This window comes from Nycticebus coucang, chromosome 9 (genome assembly GCF_027406575.1).
Source record: "Nycticebus coucang isolate mNycCou1 chromosome 9, mNycCou1.pri, whole genome shotgun sequence".
Lineage (NCBI taxonomy): Eukaryota > Metazoa > Chordata > Mammalia > Primates > Lorisidae > Nycticebus > Nycticebus coucang.
In genome coordinates, this window is record NC_069788.1 from 69,645,520 (window position 1) to 69,667,263 (window position 21,744).

General features: G+C 36.8%; 1 pseudogene; it reads left to right on the plus strand.

The window, feature by feature from the left end:
- LOC128594742 (uncharacterized) overlaps positions 1 to 21,744 on the plus strand; it is a 223,602-nt pseudogene that overhangs the window by 154,541 nt on the left and 47,317 nt on the right.

A 21,744-nucleotide genomic window follows, 5' to 3' on the forward strand; every position in this document is an offset into this window, starting at 1 on the left:
TCTATTTCTGATGTGAATAAGCACATGACCCACCTAATGGGCACAGTGTAAGGGTATGTGGCACACCTCTGAGGTACGGGACACAGCTACAACAGGGACGTCACCTAACAAATGCAAACATTGTAACCTAATTCTTTGTACCTCAATATTAATCTGAAATAAAAAATAAATAAAATAAACACATGAATACTAAGATTGTGTTCGGTGGTTGCAGCCATGGTCACAGCAACATGTTACTGCGAATTTGTAGTTTTGTGCTTATTTTGGCCTTTCAACTGTTCATTTGTACTGTGAACTAGATTATGTGCTTCTAACTGTCAGTTAGCTGAATGCATTTCAAGTCAATTTACTAAAATAGTCACTGTTAAGCGGTATATTTGGACAGAGTTGACACCTTTGACATTTTCTAAAATGGCAAAAATAACTGTATTTAAGGTTATGATTTATGAATGTTGTGTGCCTCCAGAACTTCCATTTGATTATGGTTTTCAGTTTAGCTGCAGAAACACTTTTCAGAAACTGCTGAAAGGGCAACTAATTAGTGCTATGTGATCATACATTTAACACAGACAAATAGTCATGCATGTACACACACATAAACACATGAAACCATAATATTTATCCAAAAAACGATGACCCTCTTTTTGCTTCTTAGAATTGCCTTTGCCTTATAAGAGTGGAACAGTTGGAACCACAGCACAAGCAGAGGAGTAAGGAAAAAGGGAGATTTATAGTTTCAAACTGCCTTTATGAAATACATTCTGTGGCATAAATAAGAAAAGCAACTTGCAATGATTAGGGAGTATTTTGAATCCTTAGTTGTCTGTTAGATTGCTGGCCTCTATTAAAAACTTCTTAAAATAATAGATAGGTTTAATTCCTCAAGCGAAAAAAAATTATATCATCTTAAAGATTTTCCATATTTATTATATAGATGTTATTTGACTACAGGAGGAACAAGAGCAAAATCTCATGTATTGCAAGTTTTAAATGTACCAGGCTAAGGTTTACTTAATTAGAACCTTGAGGCAATAAAGAAGCCCTTTTTAAAATTCTGTGATTCTTAATATGCTAAATAATGCAAAGCTTCGACTCTTCAAGCATAGGACACACATCTGGCAGCTTACCATTTAAATTACAGGGGGAAAAAAACCTCACTTCAGTAGTAATTTTCTCAAAGAAAAGAATAGAAAATATATTACAACGAAATTTAATTTCTTTTTAGATTTTGTCTTGTCTAATTGCAGGCATTTTTCTAGGTTCTTTGTATTTATATTTTTGCACATCTTTTTTATACATTTTATTAATCTTTAATTTGAGATGCTTCTCACTGTTAGAGGTCTTGAAAAATTGTGGTTTAGTTTACTTAGCAAATTGTTTTGAGAAATCTATCTGATCTCAAGTAATAAAGCCATGGTATAATAAAAAAAGGGAGAAATAAAATTTCAGAGACCCATAAAAATATTACTGACAAAAAGGCAACATTTTTCAGTTGGCTCTATTTTCAAGCTTTAATTTTTTTCAGTATTAATGTTTTCTCTGTTTTGCCATTTTATGACTTTTTCATGCAAAAGTTATTATAAGTAGCATTCTTTCTTTGTATTTCTCCAAAGGACAGTGTCAGATCCTTGATTAATTTTACAAAGGTCATTTGGAAAAACCATTAGAAATATGCCAAGTAAAAAAGATTAGCACAACATAAGAAAAATACACTTTTATAAAAATTAGCATTTATGTATAGATAGGGTACTGTAACATTATACAATTTTGACAAGTGTTTTCCTTGTGTACCTCATGTTTTATTAAAACTATGATTGTTCCATTTATTTTTTCTGGGTGATACCAGCTGACACATTCCCAAGGCATCAGCAGGTTAATGTTATTTGTAAACATTTTGTCTTTTTCTCAATATAAAGGATCTGATATTTAAATTGAGTTGTACTTCTGTGAAATAAAGTGGACTTTCAGAATGATTAACCCACATACATTACTAACACATAGCATGCATGTTAGCCCATGACAAATTCATTTATTCATTTCTACTTCTTAATTAAAACATTAAACACTACTGCAATTTCTGATTTTCGTCATGGTAAAATAACTGGTACTGTACTAGCTCTTCTACTATAATGAACCATTAAATTGGAGAGAATATATGAAGTGTTTGCTTTGAGGAATTGCCATTAGGAAGCATAGACTGTGATTTCCTAAGAGAAGAGAAACTTATGAGCAAACTCTACAAGGTGAACATTGACCTCTACCTAGGTACAACATTTTATCTGTAGAGTAAAAATGGAGTTCCAGAAGAGAAAGTCCCCTGAGCTGAAGAAGTTGAAATGAAGCTGAAGCAGTGGGACTCTGCAGAGGAAGAAGAGCACAGGGGATTTCAGTATAAAAGTTTCCCCATGATTCCTTAGTTGAGGGTCATACTGTACATATCCATAGCAAGACTAATTGAAGCTTTGTGAAGTGGCTATTTGTTAGTGGCTACTATAGATAGATCTGAGAGTGGAATGAAGAGAGTAAAGTTGGAACAAAGGTGGAGTTCAAGTCTAACCAGGAGATTCATGTTAATACTTCATTATCAATTTGATCAGCAAATTGAGAAATAAAAAAAAAATCTGTATATTAGGAAAAAAGAACAAAAACTTTATTATAGAGTGGCTTATTTGCAACCTGCCCAAAGAAAGACATGCCAGCAGAGAAATTTGGAGGTTGAGTTTTTGTGAAGAGTGACTTGGAAACACTTGTCCCCTTGCTATAATCTACTGTAACAAAATGTAAATTAAAGCCTACATAGGTTTGAAAGGACTAGAGAGTAATAGAACTTCCCACTAGGAAAAAAAAAATACTTTTGAGAGGAAGATAACAGAATCCAGAGTCTTCTGCAATGTTTGTTACACAATCTAGAATTACTAGACATGCAAAAAAAATCCAAGAAAATATTAACCTTAGGCAAGAGAAAAAGTGACAATAATCCCAAGATGATTCAGATATTAAATTTAGTGGAGAAAGATATTAAAATATTCATTATAAATATGTTCATGAATTTAAAGAAAATACTTTCACTCACTGTCTTTAAGAATGAACAGTTAGGTATCTCAACAGAGATATGGAAGCTATTTCTTGAACATTCCACAGAACTGAAAATCTAAGAATTTAGTGAAAAATATATTGGATAATCATAACAGCAAATTACAATGGCAGGAGAAATAGCAAATAAACCTAACAGAACAATAGAAAGTAAGTAGAGTGAAATATAGAAAAGAAAAAGAAAAGGAAGAAAAATGAAGAGAATCTCAGAGAACCATAGGGCAGTATCAGACAGTATGATTTACATAATGGAAGTCTGAAGGGAAAAGAGAGGAGGAATATGGAAAAAAAAATACATTAAAAAAGACTGAAAATTTTCTAAACTTGATGACATATATTGATTCATATGGGTTGAGTGCACTCAGTGTACCCCAAAAGAATAAATACCAAAAAAAAAAAAATCACACCTAAGAGTATCATAGTAAACTGTAGCACACCCCAGGTAAAGTGAAAATACTGAAAGTAAGAAGAAACAACAAAAGTCATGTTGTAGACAAGGGAACCATGAAGTGAAACATGGTTAACATTATCAGAAACAATTACCAAAAGTCACCGTAATGGTATATCTAAATGAGAAAAAAATAAATGTCAATTAAGAGTTTTGCATCTAGAAAAAATGTGCTTTAAAAATGAGGGTGAAATAAAGACATTTTCAGATGATGGAAAGCTGAAAGAATCTCCATTGGACTGGCACTATTGAAAATGTTTAAAAATGGGCCAGGCACGGCAGCTCATGCCTGTAATCCTAGAACTCTGGGAGGTCAAGGCAGGAGAATTACTTGAGCACAGGAGTTTGAGACCAGCCTGAATGTGAGCAAGACTCCATCTCTACTAAAAATAGAATACTACCCAGGTGTTGTGGCAGGCACTTGTCCCAGCTACTCAGGAGGCTGAGGCAGGAGGATCTCTTGAGCCCAAGAGTTTGAGGTGGCTGTGAACTATGACACCACAGCACTTTACCCGGGGTGACAGAGTGAGACTCTGTCTCTAAAAAAAACAAAAACAAACAAACAAAAAAAAAACGTTTAAATATGTTCTTTAAATGGAAAGAAGATGATACAAAATGATCTATACAATGGAATGGAAAGATGCCGGAATTGCAAATATATGTGTAAATATGAAAGACTAATTTTCCTAATAATTTCCTTAGAATCCAATTTACTTTTAAAATGAAATAAAATGTCATTATGAGGTGGGGTTATAAAGCATGTATAGTAAAAGGCAGGACACAGGATTAAAGGATGTGGTGGGGAGGTGGGAATTCCACGATTGTGAGGTTACTAGGTTTCTGAAGTAAGAAGTATGAAGTGGGTAAAGAGAACCACCAGCTTTGAAGAGTAGAATTCTATAGTACTGACTCCTATTTAGAGTCACTAGATAGCCAAGGCTAATTTGGGGGCACATCCTTGAGTGCTGCAAACAGCACCAACCCAAAAGACACAGCCAAGAAAATAGAGGAAATAAAGTGAAAGGCTAAAACCATATTTATGTAACCCAAAAGAAGGCAGGAAAGACTTAACCCAAAAAACAAAAAAAGCAAAAGACAAAACAAAAATTAATAGCAAAATAGTAGACAAAGTCAATATATACTAATTATATGAAATCTCAGGGCTAAATAATTTTAAAATCAGAAATTGCCAATCTAGATTCACAAAACAAGACTCAACTGTATGGTGTCTACAATAGATGCACTGTAAAGTTAAGGACAGAAATAAGTTGAAAGTGAGAAGACAGGAAAATGCATACTATGGAAGTTCTCTATATAAGAGAGCTGGTGTGACCACGTTAATATTTACCATCAGAAATCCAATACCGGACTTCAAGTCAAAGATTAGGAAGACATGACAGTCTTGAATACCAGACAATGAAAATCATGAAACAAAACATTTTTGTTGCTTGTTGTTCTTGGCACATTTATAAAATAATCCAGTAATTTCACTCCTATGTATGTGCCAAAAGAAGCGAAAACGTGTCTACAAGAAGACTCGGTAATGCATTTTCATAGCAGCCATACTCACAACAGTCAAAACTGTGAAACAGTCACATAGACGTCAATAGATAAGCGCTTCCACACAGATGAATCTCTGAATGCCTTTCTGAGTGACGTCAGAGATAAAGAGGGTAAATACTGCATAATTCTGTATTTTTTTAAATTTTTTTGCAACAGAGCTTCAAACTGTTGCCCTGGGTAGAGTGCCGTGGCACCACAGCTCACAGCAACCTCCAGCTCCTGGGCTCAAGCGATTGTCCTGCCTCTGCCTCCCAAGTAGCTGGGACTATAGGCACCTACCACAATGCCCGACTATTTTTTGGTTGCAGCCATCATTGTTGTTTGGCGGGCCTGGGCTGGATTCAAACTGGCCAGCTCAGGTGTATGTGGCTGGCGCCTTAGCCGCTTGAGCCACAGCTGAGCCAATAATTTTGTATTTTTGAGCTATTGTAATGGAATTCTAATTTATGGTGCTAGAGATCAGATCAGTGTTTGCTAGCAGTGTGTGTGCCTGGGGGGTGAGGGTGAGGGTGAGGAAGACTGATCACAAAGGGTATGAAAGAAGTTTTTGGTATGATATAAAAATATTGATCTGGGAGTTACATGCATTTGTCAAAACTCATTGAATTGTACATTTAAAATGTGTACATTTTATTACTTATAAATTCAATTCTTGGATTTAAGAAATATCAGTTGGAACTAGATATTCTGAATTTAGCCAGGGGTAAGGTGTTGCAGTAAATGGTCCCGTGGCGGAGTTTGCAGAGATAAGACCAGCAGTCAGAATGTTATGGAAAAGCAGAGGGCTGCAGCTTATTCAAGCACACAGCATCTAACTTTATTTCTTGCAAGCTTATATACTCTTAATAATACTAAGTTCTGCACATACACATTCTAATCATAAAACTAATTGGCAGCCAATGGTTTATATGATAAGAGTACAAAGAAACCAGACAGAGCAACCACAAAAACTTATTCAGACATTTGTCTGAGAAAACAGGTGCAACCTGTAACTGAGATGCACATTAACTTATCTTGTTTTCTTCTTCCAAGGTCCCTTCCAGGACATTCCAGAGACAGCCAAGGGCCTGCCTCCTACATGATTAGCTTTCTAATCACTTTGGAGGATCTTAAAGAAACATCCCTTCATATGGACTCTGAGAAAGCTTCTTCAAACGTAAGTCAGTGGCACTCGAAGTTACATTGAGGTTACAGTAAGGCAGGGTGTGCAGTTGCAAAGCTGCTAGCGACATCCTCATCTGATGATGACTTTTAGAAGCTGCAGGAAATGAGATGGTCCTTGCCCTGGCCCTTTCACGGGAATGTATCATGCAGAGTAAGGGTGAGGAGATGAAAGCTCTTATGTAAGAAGTCTGTGGTGAACCAACAGTCCTCCTGTGTCTTACCACCCCTACCTCCAGGCTTGCATTATTGATTCATATGTCTAGTCTGAACAATAATAATAATAATAATAAATTTCAACATCTTTAGAGACTTTATCCTGCTCCCAGTTTCCTTTAGGCTGCCCCTAAAGTTTGAGAAGGGAGGACAGAGCATGACTGCATTCTCCTCTTTCTGAGTTTTGTCCTTTTACTCCTTCTCCATCTTGCAAATCATGGCTATTGATCCCTATAGGGGATCCCTGCTGAGGGGCTGGGATTGGAGGCAGAGAGAGGCTTTGGTATTGGTGGGGCCACAGGCGTTGTCAGGCTTTCACAGCTGACCCCTTCCATGGGGCACCTGTGCACTTTCGGTGGACACACCCTGTCCATATGCTTCTCTTTGCCAGGAGTCCCTCCCTTTGGTCTGGTCTGTCACTCCTTCATTGGGACAGGCTTCAGGCAGTGCACTCCTAGCCCTGCTCCCTGTCTATAGGACTCTCAGTTCTGAGGATATGAAAGTAATCATAACTGAATAGAGAGGCACAGTAGAAGAAAAATGAAAAGAGAAATGAATATTGACACGAGAAAATTGAGAATGCAAAGAAATGGAAAGGAGGAATTAGAAAAGTAAAATTGATAAAAGAAATCATTTTTTATAATAATATGTAAAAGATACTCTCAAGCTGATTTAGTAAGGAAATCCCAGCTGTACTATAGTATTTACAGTAAACACACATAAGACAGTGTTGAAGAACAGTTGAACACCTATGGGTGAATCAAGTGATAGCAGAAAATTAAAGTGCAGGTAAAGCTGCAGAGGTAATACCAGCATCAGGCAAGTTGACATTTAAGGTTTAAAAAGATCTAAATAGGAAAAGTATTTGGTAATAAAAGTATAATTTAGGGAAAAAATGTAATAGTGATACAACCAATATATATCATACAACAGACCAGTTGACTATAAATCGTAACAAGGTTTTAATATATGTGAGGGATATAGGCAACCTATAATAATAGAAGCCACCCCCTCTGATCATATTCTAATAGCATAATAAATTGATCATTCAAATTCAAAAGAGATGTATTTGTGGCAAGGATGTGGGGAAATAAATTTGCTTTTGTATTGCTTGTCAAAAAAATGTATTAAAAAAAAATCTTCTGTAAAGCAATGGGACAACATCAATTAACATTTAAAACAGGAAAATTCTTTGGCCCAGAAATTCCACCCTGAAAAATTCTACCCCTAGAAATAAAAGCACCAGTATGGTTGGATCTAGGCACAAGGATTTTATTATAGCTTTTTTTATACATGGAAAATAAAAATGAAGAAGAAAACTGAATGTTCTTCATTAGTAGGAAATGGTTTAAAAAATTGTGCTACAATTGTACTGTATTACGTTACGCAGTCATTGAAAAGAGTAAATTGGAACCGTAATTATTAACTTAAAGGGAATTTAATCAGATATTGTTTAGTGAGAAAAAATATGGGGAAGCATATAAAATATATAATATTTTTATACAAGGGTGAAAAGTGTATGTCCATATGTTCATCTATATGTGTGTATAACTGGTTATATGAACATGGAGAAAGTAAAATGGATTATGTGAGACAGGTGAACTGGAGAGAGGCTAGGAGGTTATAAATGAAAGATAGGAAGCAAGATCAAGGTAAAATACCATTTTAAGGAAAATATTAAATGCGATAGATTTAATATTTCTTTGTGACTGATAGAAATGGCCATAATTTCTTATTGAATGACAAATACAAGTTTGTAAAAAGGCATATGGTATGATTCTTTTTCAGTTGAAAGTCTGTAACTTTTGTATGCCTATCTAGCTATCTACTTATCTCAGCCCAGCAGTCTCTATCAGCCTGCACATGCTGAGCTGGGAAGTGGTGAAGGCTCAAGCCAGGGTTGCAGTAGAGGGAGAAAAGAATAGCGATAAAACTAGTGAGGTAGAAGAGGACATGGCAAATGATTAGATGTGGATGACAATAGAATAGAAAAATTCATGGAAAACAGAAAATTTTTGAGTCAGAGTGGTGTGGAGAAGAACAAAGTCCTAAAACAGGAAATCTGAGGAAGATCTCCCAGATGGATGAAGGTCAATTGTGCTTTGCCCCTCGGACCCAGAGGTGTCAGCAGGACTCAGGTGCCATGGCTGCTCCCCAGGGAAAGTATGAAAAGAAAATCATGCAGGAATCTCATGATTCCTTTTTTTACTTACAGTTTGTGTCTGATATGATGTCGCATGGAAAGATTTTGCAATCTTACAAGCAAAAGGAAAAACAATGAAGGAAAACGTTGATACACATGACTACATAAGACTGAAAACATCTTCCAGTCACACACACATAAACACACATACAATTTTCAAGTGAGTTAAAAGGGACATTTCAAACTGAGAAAATATTTGAACTATCATGTATGGTTGAGTAAATATCTTTAATATGGGAAGATAAAAATCACAAAGAAGGCTCAGCACCCATAGCACAGTGGTTATAGTGCTGGCCACATACACAGAGACTGGAGGGTTCAAACCCGGCCCTAGCCAGCTAAACAACGACAACTGCAACAGCAAAAAGTAGCCAGGTGTTGTGGCAGGCACCTGTAGTCCCAGCTGCTTGGGAGGCTGTGGCAAGAGAATTGCTTAAGCCAAAGAGTTTGAGGTTGCTGTGAGCTGTGAGGCCACAGCACTCTGCTGAGGGCGAAATAGTGAGACTGTGTCTCAAAAAACAAACAAACAAACAAATGAACAAACAAAAACACACACAGAGAAAATGTTAAATATTCTAGCTGAAAAAAAAATTGGGGAAATGGCATAGGAGGGAATTGACAACCTAAAAAGCATAAATGCTCAGCATAAAAATATTCACATTTATTAGATGTATGGGATTTCAAATTAAAGTAAAAATGGAATGTTATTACTGTGCTTATTAAGTAGGCAAAAACTGAAAAATAAGGTGACAGTTTTGGGAAGTGTGTGGATAATTAGATACTTTCCTACATTATAGGTTGCAGTATGAATTTTGAGAATTTTATTTAGAGTGCAAAGACAAAAGTGTTTGATTCTAGGTGTTTGATTTATTATTCTTGTATAGATTATATATCTATCTATTTTAGATACTCATTAAGAAAATAACATTGAATTTCTTTCAATATGTGTTCAATATGATATAAATATCTAGCCAAAGGAAATGGTTAAATAAAATCATATGATGCATGCTGATGCAGTGATTAAAAATCATACTAGGGGAATATTTAATAATAAGTAGGAAATACAATATATTAAATGTAAAGAAGGATGCAAAGTATGTATATAGTATGATCACAATTTGGTAAAATATTGTATTACATATACATTTATATTAATGTACAGAATTATTATGTAACATATTTATTAATGTGTGCCACACCTTCTGGGGGCAAGGCATGATTGCAAGAGGGACTTTACCTAACAAATGCAATCAGTGTAACCTGGCTTATTGTACCCTCAATGAATCCCCAACAATAAAACAAAAAGAGAGAGAAAAAAAATAATTATCTAATGTCTATATAATATTTTATTTATATATTTACAGACAGAACAATCACTTTTAGAGCAAAGGACATTTTACATAGGAAGAAAGAAAATATTAAAGACTTTTCAGAGTCTATCACTTTGGTAGAGATTTTATTAGCTTAATAGGCACAACATTACTACTCTTTAATAATACATAAGAATATAAATCCTGTTAAATCAGAAATGATTCCTACTTATTAGAATTTCTAAGATGGTCTCCCCAGATTTCCAAGCTGTCATCCCCAGAATCTTTACATGTCACAGGGAGATTATCTGGGTGAACCTAAACTGATCACATGGACCTGTAAAAGCAGAGAATTTTCTGAGGTGGCAGAAGAGACGTTAGAGAGCTTCAAAGCACGAAAGGATCACGATCTATTGCTGTTGACTGAAGGTAGATGGGACCACACGGAAAGCACAAGAAGAAAATGAGTCCTGCCAAACCAGCAAGACTCCAGAGGATCCCAAGACCCAGATGAGAGGCTTCAGCCCTGACTGATAAGTTGATTTTGTCCTTGTGAGACAGAAGTGAGAAACCAGCTAGCCTTGCTATGTCTAAATCTTGGAACCACAAAAAATGTGATGTAATAGATGTTGCTTTAAGTCAAAAATTTGTGGTAATTTGTTCTAGCAGCAATAAAACAAACACATTGTCCAATGTTTACAAATGCATGTAAGTGGAAAATGGGGTGCAGTTTCTCAGGAAGATACAACAGAAGGATTAAATGTGTGGACTTTCATGTCAAATAGAGCTGGGACTAAATTTCAGATTTTTCACTGTTAGGAAGGAAGTTGATTTGCAGGAAGTTTTCATCTATCTGAGATTCAATTTCCAAATCTGTTAAATGGGATAACACCTATTTTAACATTTTATGTGTATGTGTGAAGTAAATAATATAAGACACATACAGAGTTCTTTGAAAATGCTAAAAGATGCATTCTATTTATTATATCACATTTGTTATTCCAGGTAGCAACTATATTGTAAGAATTTAAACTATAAGACTTTGGAAAGAATGATATATTAAGAGCCTAAATACAAATGTTTTCTCCAGTAGCTTCTCTTCTCTTCCCTTTCTGTCTTGATTTTGACCATAGCAACCTCACTCCATCAGATTCTGTTTTAGACTCAAAGTAAGCAAGCTCTTCCCAAGGTTTCTATGACCTCATTCCAGAGATGGGATCAGGCATCTCCGGGATGGGAGGCCTGATGCATCTGACTTCCCTTACGCAGGATATTTTTTCAGCATCTGCCTTCCGCATGCCACGGTACATTGGAGGCAAGGTCAAAACCTAAAGGATGCAATGAAACTATCACTTTTCAAAATGTATGAGCCACACAGACTGAGGCTGGGGTCATTCTTTCAGAGGAAAAGATTTCTGAAGGATGCTAACATGGACCCCATGTCTTCACAATTTTATATTACTGAAATCCTGTTTTTAAATGTCTCCAAGGGCAACAATCCAAGGGCATTCAATCCCCGGAGGGAGAAACAAGGACAGAAAACCAGGCTTTGACTGCTCATGGTGACATGCATCCTTTCTGGAAAAAACACATCAGGCCAACCTCCTCATCAAAGCTGTGGCTGTCTAAGCCCTAGCAGCTTCTGGGCCAGATGTTTGTCATAAGACCCTGGAGGTGGGTCTTGGCACATGAGTTCACTGAAGTCAGAGGTCAAGTCAGTGACCTGAGAGGTACAGAGCTGTTGTAATTCCCACTCACATGATAGTTCCATTTATTTATTTATTTATCTTATTTATAACTTAAGAAACACTTGTTGAGAAAATACTCTGTGCTGGGCGCTGTGGTAGACACATTATAAGAGAAATAAAAGTTAACAAGCCACATTGTCTTCAAGGATTTGGCAACCCAGAACAGTGCTTTCCACTAGGAATGTTTTGTCCTCCAAGGAATACTTGGTAATGTCCAGAGACATCTGTGCTTGTCACAAGTGTAAGCTGTGGGGCGGGGTTTGGGGGAGGGGAGCAGGTGCAGCTGGCATCATGGATAGAGGTCAGGAATGCTGCTGGACAAAGCACAGAACAGCTGCCACAACCAAAAAGTCACTAATGCTGAGACTGAGACACCTTGATCTAGAAGAAGTCATGAAAGATATAAAAAAAAAGAGAGCTCAGGTGAGATGTAGGTAGAGAACAAAACTTTAATCTCAAGGGTTTCTATTGAACCATTGGTATGAGGTACAAGGGGGCTTATTTGAAAATGTGATCCCAGAAATGCAGCTGATGATAGAGAATCCTACCCGATAAGGGTAGGAAAACAGATCAGAGGCGGCTGCTGTTTGTAGATCACATCCCCGGGGTGTGGCTGCTGGTAGAGTTCTACTTGAAGTTCACACACTGACTGAATTAAAACTGGGGTCGCAGAACAGCTTGGAGCCTCCTCAGAATTATTGTTATTTTTTAATTTCCATTTGTTAGGTCTTACATAAGCTCTTAGATTTCAGCAGTGTAAGCTTACATAGTCTCCGAAGTGAAAATCTATCATGTTTTCTCCCCACCTTTTTGTTTTTAACCCTAGGAAGCATTTCTAACAAAACTGAACCCTGCCCTATGGACTGTGATCTCAATCTCTTAAAAGAAGACCCTGAATTACATTCTAAGGTAAGATGAAGGCCATAGAAGTTGGCTTTCAAAATATCATAAAAACATCAGGCCCTCATTATTAACTATGATTTCCTAAAATGTACTTCTAGGTAGAAAGTAAGCTGGTGTTCAAAGTAGTCTTTAAAGTGCAGGATGAGAGGAGAGGAAGGGCAGAGGGAAATTGGTACGAGGAGGGAGGGCATTTGGTGGGATCTCGCCTACTGTGCCCAATGCATGCACACTTTAAAATAGCTCAGAGTAAATTATAAATGTCTTACCACAAAAAACAAGTAAGTGAAGTGATGGTTACGTCAATCAGTTTGATTTAAGCATTCCACGTTGTATGTCAAATCATCACTTTTTACCCCATGAATGTATACAGTTATGATTTAATAAAACATTAAATTAAAAAAAGGTGCAAGACATTGTAAAGCAGCTGAGATTGAAGAAATCAGCAAAGGCATTACATATTTTTTACATTGGAATCAGAGTTCTTCAAGCTATTGAAGACTTTACTTAGATTAATCAAGCTGTAAGAGCCTTTCCAACTTGAGCAACATGATTAAAACATGTCTTGATTTACTGTGTTTCAGTGATTTCTTTCGCATGATCCTGGCTGCCATGAAATCTGCATAGAAACTATTTCAATAACCTTAAATAAATTAAGTATCCTGGATTTCCAAAACATTGGTTAAATTATTTGACTGATACTACCAGATCCAGATTTTAGTTATTAACTATTTCCAAATTTTATATCTACCTAGACCAAGTGACTTTGAGTTCTCAGTATTCAGAAGATTCAGCCTCGCTAGAAAATTGAAATGAGAGGGTTGTTAACCCCTCTGGTCCCTCTCTGTAGCCTAGAGACAACCCATTAGGAAGGAACAAAAAATGGGTGAAGAAAACTCTCTTCATTTTAATGAACTATTATGTATTAAGACTTTTATGTATACATTTTGGGAAATTAAAGAAAGGATATGTTCACGAGACTTCTAGGATATTATGGCTCCAATATTAGCCTTGTAAAATTCTCATACCAATTGTTGACCTAAACTTTAGGATGAGGCCAAAGGAGGTGAGATGGAGATGAATAATATATTCACCCTAAAAACTTAAAATTCTTCCCTGTATTTCCTGAGTTTGCATGTCCTATTCATGAGTTTTTAGTTCTATTTTTAATGCAGTCCTAGGTTCCAAAACTTGTAAGTCAATTAATTGCTTGGTAGACTTACAAGGGTCAGGCACATTGGGAAGGTGTCACCACTCTGAATGGCTTTCAGAGGCAGCTTGTATATGTTGATATGATGTATGTGTCAGCAATCTCAGGGCTGTAGAAAGGCACAGCCAGAAACACACCCAAATTATAAGTAGCTGAGCGTGTGGAGAAGGGCAGTTATGCCACTTTCTAAGCATAGCTATAGCTCCCTCTTAAAAAAAAAAACAGTATCAGTCTGAAACTCTGTCCTCCAGTGCAAACATTTTATTTATTTTTTCCTCTCTTCTCTTGGAATCAGGAATTAATTTGGCTCTTCAATAAATTTTAAGGACCTTAACCTGGGCAATTCATAGAGTGGTTATGTGAAAATGAAGTTACTGTTGAATTTCAAACATGAAGCATAAGTTTTTCAAATGAAAGCGATCAGAGAACAATCTTCCAAGTAGCCAGGGTGCTAGCTGTCCTTCAGTGGACAGAAATCAAAGCCCGAGGGAGTTCGTCCTGGAGGTGGTCTCCAGGGATATTTTGTTTTCCCTGGATACAGTTAATGGAAGCCTGTCCTATACAATTCTTTGGTAAACACATAAGATATGAATTAAAGGAAGGGGAAACAGTATTCCTATTGGATGGTCTCAGGATTTAGGCTGGATTTAATTTGGAGCTATGACTTTGGGGGTGGGGATGATAAAAACAGCACTGATGGAAATGAGCATTGTGCTATATTTATTTGCTTTGATACTTCAGATGCACCTGGTATTTGTTGTTGTTATCTATGACTTACAATTCTATGATCTTATTAACACAAGCCTCTTAGCAGAGTGCTTCCACCCCAAACTTTCCTCCCCTGCCTTCTTAAAAAATAGTGAGCACCTCTCGGGCCAGCATTAAAGCTCCCACGGCTGCTCTTTTCTGATCTTCCCAGGGCAGTTCAAAAGCATGTGTAATCCTGGGGATTCAGCCCTTTATTCACTATTTCCTTTTTCTAAGGCTCTCTCTTTTGATGAAAGCAATCCCCCTGCCCTTCATCTAGCCAGATGGGCAGGTGAACAATTCTTCCCAGAGACCCACACAAAGACCCTGTAAGGGGTTTGGAGGAGAAATGCTGTTGCTAAGTGGAGCTTCACTGTGCTGACAGTGTCAGGCTTTTCTGCTGTGCTGGTGTCACTCACTGCCTGTGAATTGCAAGCTCCCTCTGCATACAGAAACTTACCCTGTCACTGGTCCCTTCAACCTCACCATTCCCTAAGAACCAGCTGGTTAGCCCATAAAAGGAATTATGGCAAAGGGGCGAAAACCTTTAAACTCATACCATGTGACTCAATTAAACAGGCTTACATGTCATGAGCTTGGACAACTTTGAAACTCACCTGGAAATTTCCCTGTGCACATTTACCTCCTTTTTGAAATCAAAACTCTCTTTCTTTGTGGTTTTTATTACATTTTTGTTCATTTTTTTGGAGATGAATTAGTTTCTAGGATTTTATGTTTTCCAAAAAACCCATTTGAAGAATAATTTAGTGCATTAATGTAGATATTCCTTAAAGAAGATGCTGATGTCTGGAAAATATTTGCAATTTTTAGAATTCATAGGTTTTAACTGTTTCAGACTTTGCAACTAGAGGTAATGTTGTTATTGTAATGTAAGTATTAATACTTAATGAAATGACCTCTAATATCTATTTCTTCAGCATCTACTATGTGGTGTTGTGAAAGACACAAAGAAATATACTATGTCTCATTTCCACCATGAATTTAATTTGAAGAAATACCATAGATATTTGTAGATTAACCAAATAGAAATTTAAGGTTCTCTATTGTGAAACACCCATACTTCAACAAATCAGAAGCTTTGGTGGGTAACCCAGATCTACAGTGTAGTTCTTGGTAGCCATTTCAAAGTTCTATCAAGTAAGATTATATCTAAACATCTCCTAAAGAAATGAATTTAAATTTAGAATATAAATACAAAAGGCACATTTTCAGCAGCCTGGCAAGGTGTGCCAGTGAAATATATTTAGTTGAGACAATTAAAAGCTCTCAAAAATTTTAAGGAATTTTGATACTGTTTATTTTTACCTAGGAATGGAGTAATTAAAAATATCGACATTGAAGAATCTGATCAAAATAATTCCATTGGTATAATTCTTAGCTGTGAAAGCTAAGAAAGATAAAAAGGGACACAATAAAAGGCCATTTAATTTGATGGCTGTCAAAACTGGATTTTGTTCTTAAAGTAGTCAAATCAGTCAATTTCATAATGAAAGAAATGACCCTTGTTGAGTTCACCAGGGATTTGATGACATTTACTTCACCCGAGTTTCACTCTAATGTTTTGCCTGGTTACTCCCACCTGCCAACTCAAAGTTTAAAGTAATATTTTGTGATGGCAGAATATTCCACTACAGAGTCATGCTAAAATTTACATGAACTGATATCAAGGAGTTTCAACCAACTGGCCTTTTATAAATACACATACTAATTAAAAACATTGGAGAAAAATCTAAAGAAAAGGAAAGAAGAGTTTTAACCTAACTATCTTATAATGCAAGTCATGTCTAATTTTCTGCTTCTTTAAGACTAGCTGTTTTCAAATTACTTTTTATCAGTAGCATCTGTAATAAAATCTTACAGGACATCCAAATACATAAAACAGGTAAAAATTAAGCTGTTTGTGGGAACAGAGGAAAGAAGAACCCAGCTAATCACACTGTTTCCTCTCTTCACTCCCCACCATAGCTGGGCTCCCAAGAATCCTCGGTTGAACAACAGGACTCGGTGTGTCTTCTGGACATTATCAGGCTCACACAATTCTCTCAAGTTCTAGAAAATTAGCTCCAGAGACATATGTACGTCCTGAACTTAAATTTGTGCTGTTGGTAGTCTTGGCTGTAGGACTCAGGAGCTATTGGTGACAATGTTAGAATGAAGTGACCTGCTGAAGCAGGGGACAAAGGTGAAAAGAGTCTTGGTAACCTCCAAGCCCTTGGTTCTCATGCTCCGTAAATCCACCCTCCCTGCTTTCTCTGTGGACTAGTTCTTCAAACCTTCCTTCACATTCCTTTCTTGCTGAGAGCTACTTTAATCTGTGTTTTTTTATGCTTGCAACCAGAGGTCTTGATTAAAGGCAAATGCTATAACCTTATGTATGTTTTTCACTCTCATAACATTAACCATTCCATGAGATAACTGAGATAATACAAAAGTGAGAACACAATACTCTCTGCTATTACTGAGAGAATATAGAGTGTGAAACAATAATTTCAATGTAAAAATTATGGCTAATGACGCTTTATGCTCAATTATTTTATGATATAAGTCATTCTGGGGAAAATGTCACTGAAACCAGGTGAACTTTCTATCTGCTATTAATAATGCTACATTTTTTTCATTTTTTATTAATAATTTCTCTGACAAGGGCGATAGCCTGACTGATCATTCTGAGAAGGAAAAATCAACTATTTGGAGAACCAGAGACCCTGAGGATTGTTCACAGGATATATCTTACTTGGAAGAACTGGAGGAATACCGATTTTCAGTTTGGTGAGTGACTGTATCTTGTCTTTTAATTTTCAATATAAAATTCATTGAATCCAATAAATCTTTATTCAGTCTATTCTTTTATTATTTAATTATTCAAAAAATATTGATTGCATGCCCATTATAAGTTATAGGAGACCTACCTTGACTTGGGAAAGTTCATAGTCCAGTGAAAGATATGATGTTTAAAAACACCAATGTGATATAATAATGGTATTTTTTTTAATTGCACAAAGTGCTGCCTGGGAAAATAAAGAAGATGATGGCCAAATTTGCTGGAGAATGCAGAAAGTTCTTAGAAAATGTTTGAGCCAAGTCTTGGGTAGAAGGCTGCTAATAAATGGTGGCACTTTTGTGGGGGCAGAAGCTAGAGATGGAATTGTGGCTGGCGGGGGTAGCTGCAGTCGACATATGATGGAATCTTTAGTTCACTTCAGATCCAAGCAGGTCATAATTACTACTCTCTCTGCCTGGTGGTGTATATGAGTGTGTCTGTTTATGTGAATGCACAGATAACAAATACGAAAAAAGCCCTAAGACAGGGGGTGATGAAGCCTCTCAGAGGCAAAGAGTACAAGATGGTGTGATGGTGCTGTCTGTTAATGGTAGTGGGGTGGGACATAGAGAGTAACCTAGGAAAGAAGCAGCTCAGTAGCTAGTCACAATCATCACTGCTCCCCTGGATCCCATCGGGCCCAAGGATCCATTCCCAGGATAGTGTTCTCACTGGGATTTCTCTGCCCGATGGATTGGTTCCCGAAGAGTTTGCTCTCACTCTTCCAAGTTGGAACTGCCATCTGGAGGAAGTGATAACAGTTCAATTTTCTTTCTCCCAGTCTCATTATTTACAACTCCTACTGGTTTTTGCTTAGAGTCCTACATGCTTTCTCCATGCTTTCCTGAAGCATCCAGGTAACAGAGTGTGGTTAGTTAACTCCCTGAACAGTGAGTTATTTTTTGAAGAGAAACAGGTCTGTGCCTAAGAGGCATTGGGCAGGAAGAGAAAGCAAAGATCCCAGAAGGCAGGAAATATGCACTCCTCTTCCATAAATTAAAAAATATACAAGAGATGCTCTTTTCAACTAAGAAAAAGACATGCTCCCTGTTCTTCAGAAACTCAGTTTGTGATAGTCACTAAGGGGAGGGTGGCTTGCACTCATTAGATTTAATTAGATAAAATAACTGCCAGAACAGAAGTCCCAGGAGCTTTCTGCAGTGTGAAGAGGACAGGGCTAGAGCTTCTGTTGGGCAGACTGCTAAGTTCTTGATCCCTGTTTGAGATTCACCAGGACTGGAGGGAAAGTTCCATCAAGTACCCAGGCTCCTTCAGCCTCCCTCCATCTATTTCCAGGCTTTCTTTGATGACTCAGCTCCCAGTTGTTTTTCAGGAATGACCTTTTAGAGTTCAGAATATGCAATGTCAAAATTCTGTTATTATTTTAAACATTGAGTTTAAAAGAGTTTTTAAAAACTCAGAGCTTCAATTCCCGATTGATCTTTTAAGAAGCAACTCTCAAGCATTACACCTCTGAAGTCCTTTCTGGCTAATGCCAAGGCTCCAGGTCATACCAACAACTGGCAACCTCAACTCCTGGGGCCAAAACCTGTCCTCCCTCTCTGTCTGTAAATAAATTTTAACTGAAACTCAGACATATCCATTTGGTTCCTTACTGGCTTCAGCAGTTTTCCCCTACAATGGCAGAATTGAGTCACTGGAACAAAATCAATGTGGCCCAATATTTACTAACCTAAAATATTTACTATCTAAGTCATTCCCTCCATAGTTTGCTCATCCCTGGTTGACATCAACTTAGATGCTTCTCCACTATTCTCTCATGATACCACTCACATTATTTTTAAATGCTTTAAGTTATTTATTTTTTAATTGACAAGTAAAAATTATATATATTATGGCATATGACATTATATTTTCACATACGTATACATTGTGCAATGACTAAATCACATTATTTAACATATCAATTACTTCCTTTACTTATTTCTTATGGTGGGAACACATAAAATCTACTCACTTGGCAGTTTCTAAGTATACAATATATTGTTATTAACCATGGTCACCATGTTATCTGATGAGTCTCTTGAACCTAATCCTTTAATCTAGCTGATATTTTGTGCTCTTTGACCAACAACCTCCAAACCTCCCATCTCCTGGCCTCTGGTAATCATATTCTACTCTTTGTTTCTGTTAGTTCAACTTTTTAATATTTCTCATTTAAGTGACAGCACACAGTATTTGTCTTTTTGTGCCTGGCTTATTTCAGTTACATAAAGTCTTCCAGATTCGTCTATGTTGTCACACATTACAGGATTTCCTCCCTCCCTCCCTTCCTTCCTCTCTCTCTCAAGAGTGAAGAATATTCCAGTGTGTTTATATTCTGTATTTTTTTTTTTTTTATCTATTCATGGGTCAATAAACACTTAAGTGGATTCCACATCTTAGCTATTACACATAGTGCTGTGATAAACATGGGGATATTCACATTATTTTTAAGATATTTATAAGCTCATCTCCCTTACTGGGCTGGGCTTTTGATCCATTTTGGCCACCTATTATTGCATGCTGGATTAACTGAGGGCTTATTGTCTTGAAACATCCATTTTATTTGCTCACAATTCTGAGGGGCTGGAAATTCAGTCAGGAAACATCATGAAAAACCTCTTCTGTCCATCAAAATAAGTCACAGGGCCAGCCAGAGAAGGGACAGACTCTACCTCTTGATGATGTAGGAGTGGAAAAGTGACATTGTAAAAAATTGTGTTGGAGTGGAACATACCATGCGTCCATCTTTGGAAACACCATCTACCACATTTTGGCACAGAATAGGGTTCAACAAATATTTGTTGAACAAATAAACAAGTTAAAGAAATTCAAAAGGTGTAGGCTTTGCAGCTAGATCAACCAAGCATGAATTCCAGTTCTGTCACTGCTGTGTAATCTTGAAGGATTTTTCTTGCATCAAACTAGAATAAGAATGTCTGCATTGTGGAATTTGATGGTCCTTGTGAAAGTTGAAAGATAATGTGCATAAGATATCCTGTATGGTGACTAGAACATGTAGACTCTTAGAAGGGCAGCTTTTGTTATTAACATTAATAATATGTTTCAAGGAAATGTATTTCCAAAGGTTGAAATAGAGGACATTGGTCACTGTGAGATGTTTTCTCTCTTCCCACACCTGCCTTCCTTTCTGTTCTTCAAACACACTGAGCAGCTTCTGACATCAGCACCTTTGCACTTAACGCCCCTTTTATTTAGAATGTTTGCTCCGTTCTTGGTGGTGTGGTTAGCTGTACACATTGCAGGTCTCAGCTCAATTCTTCCTCCCCAAAGGCCTTTCCTGACTCTCTGCACCAAGGAGGACCCACCTCTATTCTATCTATTTACTTTCACATCACTCTGTTTTCTTTAAAATATTTACCGCAATTTAAAATTTAATCTTTATATTTATTACATTTATTAACTCATTTATTTTTCTTTTCACTAAAAATAAAAAAAAGCTGCAGGCAGGAATCTTCTCGTCTGGTCACTTAGGGCTCTCCAGGCACTGGCAAACCTGGTACATATTTGATCAGTACATACTCACAGCTCTCTTTATCTCTCTGTCTCTCTGTCTCTTTTGCACCCAGCCCCCTTGGCTATCATACTTATTTATTGACTTCCAAGCTCTTCTTTCTCTTGAAATTGCTACTATTAAAAAAAGGGGTGCTGCGATATGGGATAATTAACCACTACACACATTTCTTTTTAAAGTAGGGTTGAGGATATGGGGGCTGCTGAAACCTCTATAAACTTCTGTTTTAAATGGCCTGAGATACAATCTGAGCAATTTCCTTGATGTTTTATTAGAACTGGTAAATCATTTATTGGAGTAGCCTTTACTCAAATCCTCTCCAAATCTCCATAAAATGCATTTAACACAGAATACTGTACTACCCGGCTTCAAAGACAGGTCCGATGTTGGGTGGGAAGTATTTTCTCCAGCACAGCAAGTTTAATGTCTGTATTTTCTTTCTCTCTGTTTTATATGCTCTATCTCACACCCAAATGAACTCCTACTTTCTGCTCCAGTGCTTCATTTGAACTTGCTGATTTTGGTGAATTTGATAGATTGTGAAAGCTTCAGTAAATCACAGGTTCCAATATTTTTTCCAAGATATAAAAACTTTAGCTAGTCAAATGGAAGTTTATCTTGTTCAGAGCTTCCCATAACTTTTAAGAAATGCTTCTAAAATATGATTTTAAAACTGCTGTACTTTTCTTCTCAACCAGGAGGATACTCAATTAAGTTGCCTGCAAGCGTGTAAATGAGACCTGATCCCTATACATCTTACCCTAG